Source organism: Nicotiana tabacum, chromosome 12 (assembly GCF_000715075.1).
Source record: "Nicotiana tabacum cultivar K326 chromosome 12, ASM71507v2, whole genome shotgun sequence".
NCBI classification, from domain to species: Eukaryota; Viridiplantae; Streptophyta; class Magnoliopsida; order Solanales; family Solanaceae; genus Nicotiana; species Nicotiana tabacum.
The window spans coordinates 64,447,936-64,458,511 of record NC_134091.1 but is presented as its reverse complement, the minus strand read 5'-3'; positions in this window follow the sequence as shown (position 1 = coordinate 64,458,511).

The window sequence follows — 10,576 nt, the reverse complement described above, 5'->3', positions numbered from 1 at the left end:
AAAAATGGCCTAAATTGAATTATTTACAATCGTGGATAGTTCCTAAAGCTTAAATTGAATTGTTTGGTTTGTAATTTGCTAACTTTTATCGGTTAAGAGGCTTGTGGGAAAGAAAAATTTGTGATTGAGCATTGAGTTTGGCCGTTGAAGCGAGGTAAGTATCGTGGTTAACTTTGGCTTGAGGGATTAGGACTTATTTGTCTATTTGCTACGTGTTTATATGTTGGGTACCACGTATAGGTGAGGTGATGAGTACCTATGCGTTGTTGTCGGGTTATAGCATGCGGGTGGGTCTTATTCTTGTAATTGTTGCTTTCCTTGATCATATTATTCATGCTTAGACGAGTTAATTGTGATGTTGATCATTCTTATCATGTTGACGAACTTTGGTATTGATTGAGTGTTGATTCGAGTTGAGGTTGGTATTGTGGAACCAAATGTTGAAGTAAGATCTGATCTTGTTGTTTCTATCTCCCTGTTGTTATTGTTCATTGTTTTGGTGAGAGAGAGTGTTAATGCACGAAGGGTGATACCGTGCGGTTTCTATTGACCTTATGTGAGGTTGAGAGTGTTAATGCACGAAGGGTGATGCCGTGCCATGTTCTGAGTGTAATGCACGAAGGGTGATGTCGTGCCATATTGTGAGTGTAATGCATGAAGGGTGATGCCGTGCCATGTTATGAGAGTTAATGCACAAAGGGAGATGCCGTGCCGTTTCTATTAATTTCATTGTGAGGATGAGAGTAAAAGTACGAAGGGTGATGCCGTGCACTTTTCCTTTGCCATGTTCATTGGTTCTTATTGGTTCATAGTGTATCTACTGTTCAAGTTATCCTTCTGTTGTGGCTCTTTACCTCGTGTTACCCCTCAACATGTTTCCCCCTCCCGATATTTCTTGCTTAGTTCTTTACTGTTATTTGTATATATACTGTTATATTGTACAGGTTTGATTGTATGTGTCTTATCTTAGCCTCGTCACTACTTCGTCGAGGTTAGGCTCGACACTTACCAGTACATGGGATCGGTTGTACTGATACTGCAATCTGCACTTTCTATGCAGATTTTAGTACCAGCTCGGATTGATCGAGAGTTTAGCTGTTGGACCCGCTATCCGGAGACTCAAGGTAGATCTGTCGGTGTTCACAAACCTTGAAGTCCCCGTCTATCTTTTATGTTTTACTGTTTCTTTCATTCAAACAGTTGTACTTCTTTCAGACTATTACTTGTAGTAAATTCTAGAATGCTCGTGAATTGTGACACCAGATCCGGGAAGTGGTAAATGATGAAGTTGTTATAATATTCCGCACTCGTTATAGCTTAATTACTGTTAATTATTGCAATGTATAAGAGTTGACTTCACAATACTTTAACGTCGGCTTGCTTAGCAAGTGGGATGTTAGGCGCCATCACGGTCCCGACGGTGGGGGATTTCGGGTCGTGATAAGTTGGTATCGGAGCACTAGGTTGCCTAGGTCTCACAATTCACGAGCGAGCTTAGTAGAGTCAGGGGGATCGGTACGGAGACGCCTGTACTTATCTCCCAGAGGCTATGAAATTTAGGAATAAATTTCGCTTCTATTCTTCTCTCTCGTGTGATTTTGTTCTTATAATGCTAATTGAACTCTTCTACTCTTATTCTCTCGCAGATGGCGAGAACACGTACCGCATCTTCAGCTGAGCAGCAGCTAGAGCCCCCAGTGGCAGCTCCTACGAGGGGCAGAGGTCGAGGCCGAGGTCGTGCCTGAGGCCGAGGAAGGGGCAGAGCTCAACCCAGAGCTCGAGCAGCAGCATCAGCGGTGGAGCCTCAGGTAGAGTTTGATGATGAGGTTCCAGCCCAGGCTATGCCTGTCGGACCGGCTCAGGTCCCGGAGGGGTTCATTGCCACCCTAGTGCTTCAGGACGCTTTGGTTCGTTTGGTGGGCCTTATGGAGAGTGTGGCCCAGACTGGCGCATTTTCTATGGCACCAGCCGTCTCTCAGGTTGGAGGAGGAGCCCAGACTCCTGCTACTCACACTCCGGAGCAGATGGCTCCCTAGTATCAGACTCCAGCCGCTTATCCCGTCGGAGTAATTCAGCTGGTTGTTGCGGCACAGGCCAGTGATGGGTCAGTTATGTCTTCTGAGGCTTTATGGGGATTTGACAGGTTTACCAAGATATTCCCAGTTCACTTCAGTGGTGCTCCTTCAGAGGATCCTAGGAGTATCTTGACAGCTGTCATGAGGTGCTACAGAACATGGGTATAGTGGAGACCAATGGGGTCGTTTTTGCTGCATTTCAGATGATTGGTTCTGCCAAGAAATGGTGGAGAGATTATTTGTTGACCAAACCAGCGGGGTCGCCTGCTCTTACTTGGGACCATTTCTCTCAGCTCTTTCTAGAGAAGTTTCTCCCTATCACACTGAGAGAGGAGCACCGTCGTCAGTTCGAGCGTCTCCAGCAGGGCAGTATGACTGTTACTCAGTATGAGACCCATTTTATGGATTTGGCCCGTCGTGATCTTCTTCTGCTTTCTACCGAGAGAGAGAAGGTGAAGAGGCTTATTGACGGACTTACTCAGCCTATCAGATTGCAAATGGCTAAGGAGACTGGGAGTGAGATTTCTTTTCAGGCGGCTACCAATGTCGCCAGGCGAGTCGAGATGGTTCTTGCTCAGGGAGTTCAGGGTCTGACAAGAAACCACGTCATTCCGGGGGGTTCAGCGGTGCCTCATCTGGAGGCAGCGGTACTTTTGGTAGAGGCCATCCTCCCATGCCGTTTCATTCAGCACTCCAGGTATCCCACGATACCTCAGGTGGTCGTGGCCCTCATATGCCTTATTCCGACCAGGTAGCCTACAGTGCACCACCAGCTCCTGTTAGTGCACCTCCACTCCAGAGTTTTCGGGATGGTTACTCAGGTCGATAGGATCAGTTTCATGGTCAGCAGTCACAGCAACCGAGGTCCTGTTGTACTTGTGGTGATCCGAGGCACATTGCTAGATTTTGCCCTCGGGCATCGGGCACCTCAAAGCATCAGGGTTCTCGTGCCATAGTTCCGGCACCAGTTGCTGCACCACCTGCTCAGCCAGCCAGAGGTAGGGGTCAGGCAGCCAGAGGTAGAGGCCAGACTATTAGAGGTGGTGGCCAGGCCGTTAGAGGTGGAGGTCAACCAGCTAGAGGCTGTCCCAGTGACGTAGTTTAGGGTGATGGGGCCCAGCCTCGGTGTTATGCTTTTGTAGCCAGGCCTGAGGCTGAGTCATCTGACGCTGTTATCACAGGTACTGTTTCAGTTTGCAGTAGAGATGCTTCAATTCTATTTGATCCGGGTTCTAATTATTCCAACGTGTCATCCTATTTTGCTTCATATTTGGTTGTGCCTCGTGATTCTTTGAGTGCTCCTGTGTACGTGTCCACACCTATGGGGGATGCTATTGCTGTAGACCGCGTTTATCGTTCATGTGTAGTCACCATTGAGAGTCTTGAAACTAGTGTAGATCTTCTATTTCTCGATATGGTTGATTTTGATGTTATATGGGTATGGATTGGCTGCCACCTTATCACGCTATATTGGATTGTCACGCCAAGACGGTGACCTTAGCCTTGTCAGGGTTGCCTCGATTAGAGTGGAGGAGGACTCCTGGCCATTCTACCAGCAGGGTTATCTCTTATATGAAGGCTCGACGTATGGTCGAGAAAGGGCGTCTAGCTTATTTGGCTTATGTCCGCGATTCTAGTGCGGAGGTTCCTTCCATGGATTCAGTACCAATTGTTCGTGAGTTTCCAGAGGTGTTTCATGCAGACCTTCCGGGGATGCCACCCGATAGGGATATTGATTTTTGTATTGATTTGGCTCTGTACACTCAGCCCATTTCCATTCCGCCATACCGTATGGCCCTGCCAGAGTTGAAGGAATTGAAGGAACAATTGCAAGATTTGCTTGATAAGGGCTTCATTAGACCTAGTGTCTCGTCTTGTGGTGCACTTGTGTTGTTTGTGAAGAAGAAGGATGGATCGATGAGGATGTGCATAGATTATCGGCAGTTGAACAAAGTCATCATCAAGAAAAAGTAACCATTGCCGAGGATTGACGATTTATTTGATCAGTTTCAGAGTGTCAAGGTATTTTCGAAGATTGATTTGAGATCTGGCTACCATCAGTTGAGGATTAGGGTATCCGATGTCCCTAAGACAGCTTTTCGGACTCGTTACGGGCATCAGTTGTGGAGGGATTTTCATCTATAGCAGCCCCGTTGACCAGGTTGACCCAGAAGGGTACCCCATTCAGATGGTCAGACGAGTATGAGGTGAGCTTTCATAAGATCAAGACTGCTTTGACTGCAGCGTCGGTGTTGGTATTGCTCGTAGGTTCAGGATCTTATACAGTATATTGTGATGGGTCCCATGTAGGGCTCAGTGCAGTATTGATGCAGGAGGGCAGGGTGATCGCATATGCATCACGGCAGTTGAAGGTTCATGAGAAGAATTACCTTGTCCATGACTTAGAGTTGGCAGCCATTGTTCATGCGCTGAAGATTTGGAGGCACCATCTTTATGGTATGTCGTGTGAGGTGTTCACAGATCATCAGAGCCTTTAGTATTTGTTCATGCAAAAGGATCTCAATTTGAGGCAGAGAAGGTGGTTGGAGCTATTGAAAGACTATGATATCACTATTTTCTACCATCCCCGGGAAGGCTAATATGGTGGCCGACGCATTGAGTAGAAAGGCAGCGAGTATGGGCAGCCTTGCGTTCATTCCAGTCGGTGAGAGGCCGCTTGCCTCAGATGTTCGGACTTTAGCCAACCAGTTTGTGAGGTTGGATATTTCATAGCCCAGCCATATTCTAGCTTGTACAATCGCTCGGTCTTCTTTGTTTGAGCGTATCAGATATCGGTAATATGACGACCCTCATTTGTTAGTCCTTAGGGACACAGTGCGGCACAGCGGTGCCAAGCAGGTTACTGTCGGAGATGACGGAGTTTTGAGAATGTAGAGTCGTGTTTGTGTGCCTAATGTGGATGGACTTCGTGAGTTGATTCTTGAGGAGGCTCACAGTTCCCTGTATTCTATTCATCCGGGCGCTGCCAAGATGTATCGGGACTTGCGGCAACATTATTGGTGGAGGAGGATGAAGAAGGATATAGTTACTTATGTAGCTCGGTATCTAAATTGTCAGCAAGTAAAGTATGAGCATCAGAGACCTAGTGGTTTGCTTCAGAAGATAGAGATTCCTGAGTGGAAGTGGGAGCGTATCACTATGGATTTCGTTGTTGGACTCCCACGGACTCAGAGGAAGTTCGATGCCGCGTGGGTTATTGTGGACAGGGTGACTAAGTCAGCGCATTTCATTCCTGTGGCAGTTACTTATTCTTCTGAGCGGTTGGCAGAAATTTACATCTGCGAGATCGTCCGTCTTCACGGTGTGCCCGTGTCTATCGTTTCTGATCGAGGTACGCAGTTCACCTCGCACTTCTGGAGGGCAGTACAACGTGAGTTGGGCACGCGGGTTGAGTTGAGCACAATATTTCGTCCTCAGACGGACGGACAGTCCGAGCGTACTATTCAGATCTTGGAGGATATGCTACGTGCATGTGTTATGGACTTCGGAGGATCGTGGGATCAGTTCTTTCCCCTTGCAGAGTTCGCCTACAACAACAGTTACCAATCGAGCATTCAGATGGCTCCCTATGAGGCATTATACGGTAGGCGGTGCCGGTCGCCATTTGTGTGGTTCGAGCTGGGGGATTCTCAATTGTTGGGTACAGACCTAGTACAGGATGCCTTGGATAAGGTCAAGATTAATCAGGATCGACTTCGCACAGCCCAGTACAGACAGAAGAGTTATGTCGACTGCAGAGTTCGTGATGTTGCATTCATGGTCGGGGAAAGAGTGTTGCTTCGGGTATTACCCATGAAGGGTGTAATGAGGTTTGGAAAGAAGGGCAAGTTGAGCCCTAGGTATATCAGACCTTTTGAGATTCTGGAGAGAGTGAGAGAGGTGGCTTACAGGCTTGTGTTGCCACCAGGGTTATCAGTAATTCATCCAGTGTTCCATGTGTCCATGCTCCGAAAGTATCACAGTGATCCGTCCCATGTGCTAGATTTCAGCTCTGTCCAGTTGGACGAGGATTTGACTTATGAGGAGGAGCCGGTGGCAATTCTAGCCCGACAGGTTCGTCAGTTGAGGTCGAAGAGTTATCTTTCAGTCCGAGTGCAGTGGAGAGGTCAGCCCGTCGAGGCAGCTACTCGGGAGCCCGAGTCGGACATGCGGAGTAGATATCCCCACCTATTCACCAGTTTAGGTACTTTTCTATGTCCGTTCGAGGACGAACAGTTGTTTTAGAGGTGGAGAATGTGATGACTCGATAGGTCATCTCGTGTTTTGAAACCTAATTCTATGATCTGAAGCCTTAAAAATCATGATTTAGCCTTCCTCGATTTGCGTGCGCAGTCCGGGCGTCTTTCCGGAAAGCTTTTATGTTAAAAACTGATAAAAAGAAGGCATTTTGCCTAAAAACTTTATTTGAGTTGACTTCGGTCAACATTTTTGTTAAACAGACCCGGATTCGTGTTTTGACGGTCCCGCTGGGTCCGTACCGTGATTTGCGACTTGGGAGTATGCCCGGAATCAAATTCGGAAGTCCCTAGCTCGAGATATCGGACTTTGTCAAAATTTGAAAGTTAAAGGCTTACTGAATTTGAAATGTTTGACCAAAGTTTGACTTTTTGGATAACGGGTCCGTATTTTGGTTCCGGGACCCAGTATAGGTCCAATATCACATTTATGACTTGTCTGTGAAATTTGGTAAGAAACGGAGTTGGTTTGACGTGATTCAGACGTCTGGTTGTGAAAATAGAAATTTCAAAGCTTTCTTGAAAAATCTCACTTGATTTGGTGTTCAATTCGTAGTTCTAGGTGTTATTTTAGCGATTTGATCGCGCGAGTAAGTTTGTATGATGTTTTTAGACTAGTGTGCACTTTTGGTTTAGAGCCCCGGCTCGGATGAGTTTCGGATAGGCTTCAGAATGAATTTGGACTTGGTGAAATTTGCTGGTGTAACTGATCTTGTTGCAGGCCTCTAATCTCGCATTTGCGAGATCAGGCATCACACTTGCAACCTCTGAGGGGTTCGCATTTGCGAAGCTTCTCATCGCAAATGTGAAGAGAAGCCGGGCCACACAGGTTTCGTATTTGCGAAATAACCTTCGCATTTGCGAAGTGGGTCTGGGGAAGGCATCCTTCGCATTTGCGACGATAGTGTCGCATTTGCGGTCATCCAGAGTTCGCATTTGCGAAGACAACAGAGGTGTGAAGGACTTCGCATTTGCGTGTCGCAAATGCAACATCTGTAGCTGACGAAATAGGACTTAGACGGAATTTTTGGTTCATTTCCCAAATTTTCAAACCTAGAAGCACAAGAGGCGATTTTTCCAAAGAACATTTATTCCCCAAATCATTGGTAAATGATCTTAAACTAATTTCTTTCAATCTTTCACTACTTTTCCTAAGATTTCAACCTAAAAAAATTGAAGGTTTTCATGGTGGAATTGGGGGTTTTTGGGTAGAAACTAGGGATTTGATAAATTTGGGATTTAGACCTCAAATTGAAGTCGGATTCCAAAACAAATTATATAACCAGGCTCGGGGGTGAATGGGTAATCGGGTTTTGGTCTGAATTTCGGGTTTGGACCAAGCGGGCCCGGGTGTTGACTTTTGCTGACTTTTTCAAAAATGGCCGAAATTGAATTCTTTACAATCGTGGGTAGTTCCTAAGGCTTAAATTGAATCGTTTGTTGGTAATTTGCTAGATTCTATCGGTTCGGAGGCTTGTGGGAAAGGAAAAGCTGTGATTGAGCTTTGAGTTTGGCCGTTGCGAGGTAAGTGTCGTGGTTAACCTTGGCTTGTGGGATTTGGACTTATTTATCTATTTGCTACGTGTTTAGATGTTGGGTATCACGTATATGTGAGGTGATGAGTACCTATGCGTTGTTGTCGGGTTATAGCATGAGGGTGGGTCTTATTCTTGTAATTGTTGCTTTCCTTGATCATATTATTCATGCTTAGACGAGTTAATTGTGATGTTGATCATTCTTTTCATGTTTACGGACTTTGGTATTGATTGAGTGTTGATTCGAGTTGAGGTTGGTATTGTGGAACCAAATGTTGAAGTAAGATCTCATCTTGTTGTTTCTATCTCCCTGTTGTTATTGTTCATTATTTTGGTGAGGAAGAGTATTAATGTTGGGAGTATAATGCACGAAGGGTGATGCCATGCCATATTGTTAGTGTAATGCACGAAGGGTGATGCCGTGCCATGTTCTGAGTGTAATGCACGAAGGGTGATGTCGTGCCATATTGTGAGTGTAATGCACGAAGGGTGATGCCGTGCCATGTTATGAGAGTTAATGCACAAAGGGCGATGTCGTGCCGTTTCTATTAATTTCATTGTGAGGATGAGAGTAAAAGTACGAAGGGTGATGCCGTGCACTTTTCCTTTGTTGTATTCATTGGTTCTTATTGGTTCATAGTGTATCTACTGTTCAAGTTATCCTTCTGTTGTAGCTCTTTACCTCGTATTACCCCTCAGCATGTTTCCCCCTCCTGATATATTTTTTTTAGTTCTTTACTGTTATTTGTATATACACTATTATATTATACAGGTTTGATTGTAGGTGTCTTGTCTTAGCTTCGTCATTACTTCGTCGAGGTTAGACTCGATACTTACCAGTACATGGGGTCGGTTGTACTGATACTGCAATCTGCACTTCCTGTGCAGATTTTGGTACCGGCTCAGGTTGGTCGAGAGTTTAGCTGTTGGACCCGCTATCCTGAGACTCAAGGTAGATCTGTCGGCGTTCACATACCTTGAAGTCCCCGTCTATCTTTTCTGTTTTATTGTTTCTTTCATTCAAACGGTTGTACTTCTCTCTGACTATTACTTATAGTAAATTCTAGAATGCTCGTGAATTGTGATACCAGATCCGGAAAGTGGTAAATGATGAAGTTGTTATAGTATCTCGCACTCGTTATAGCTTAATTACTGTTAATTATTGCAATGTATAAGAGTTGACTTCAGAATACTTTAACGTCGGCTTGCCTAGCAAATGGGATGTTAGGCGCCATCACGGTCCCGACGGTGGGGGATTTCGGGCTGTGACATCCATGAAGAACTCATCATGAGTCATATTCCTCCCATATGTTTTTTCCTACAAATATAATAAAACATGTTAACTAAATTAAAATATATAAATATAGTTTGATAAAAATAAAATTAAATATTTTAAGGAATTACCAGTAGTCTCCTCGCAGTCCCCATGCTCCTTGCACCCACAGAGTGCAAGGAGCCACCCTTCTCAGATGCTCGAGCCTTCTTTCCCTGTTCACTCTTCTTCTCGAACTTCTCAGTGGTCCAATGCCTCAGCAAATCCTCCCATATGTGCGGTAGAACCCACGAAGGCTTCTTGCTCTTCTTCCGAGCAGAATAGAAGGAATCAGATAGTCTCTTACGGCATTTGAACTCAAAATTTGCAAGAATGGCACTGTTATGTCGGTCCTCCTAGGCACACTTAGTCTACAAATGAAGTGTGTAACGTTAGATGAAAATATTGTTAATATAATTCTTAAATAAATAAGAATTATATTAAAACCTTAAATTGGTTAAAAATTTGCTCCACGAGCTCCGGTGGAAAGTCACTCCAAGTCGCATAGGGTGCATCATACAACCGGCCAAGAGCTTCAGTGATTATCTTTGTAGTCTGATGATTAGGTATGAACCTGTAACATAGCAATTACATTAAATAAACAAGACTAGCTATTATAATTCAGCAAAAACAAAGAAGTAATAAATAAATCTTACCCATTGCCCTCAGGCCTGATGATCATCCTATGATAACGATTATACTGCACTTCCTCTGGATCATCTTCCTCCGATGAATCTGAAGCGTGCACAGAAGGGGAGGCATCTGGCTTAGCGCTACTATCCCGAAGGCGAAGTCTAGAAATGCTAGGAGACGAACTCCGTGGAGAGGGAGACGGGGTCTGTCACGACTCGAAATTCTCACTTTCGGACCGTGATGGCGCCTAACATTTCACTTGTTAGGCAAGCCAACGTTAGAATAATATTATCAATTTTTAAAACAATTTTTAAATTTATTAATAACAAAGAACAATTGCGGAAGTAAATTCTGAAATATAGTGAATAATCCATAAAAACAATGGTGTCTAAATACCATCCCAGAATTGGTGTCACAAGTGCATGAGCTTCTAGAATAAATACAAATAAAGGTCTGAATAAAATAAAGTTGTCTGGAAACAAACACACAGCTAAAGTAAAATAGATGGGGACTTCAGAACTGCGGACATTGTACAGTTATACCTCAAGTCTCCTCCGAGTAGCTGAAATCCGAGCAAGTCTATGGTACGCCGCTGGGACCAACTCCGAAATCTGCACAAGAAGTGCATATTGTAGTATCGGTACAACCGACCTCATGTACTGGTAAGTGCTGAGCCTAACCTCGACGAAGTAGTGACGAGGCTAAGGTGGGTCACTTACATTAACCTGTACACAAAAGTCACTTACATTAACCTGTACGCAATAT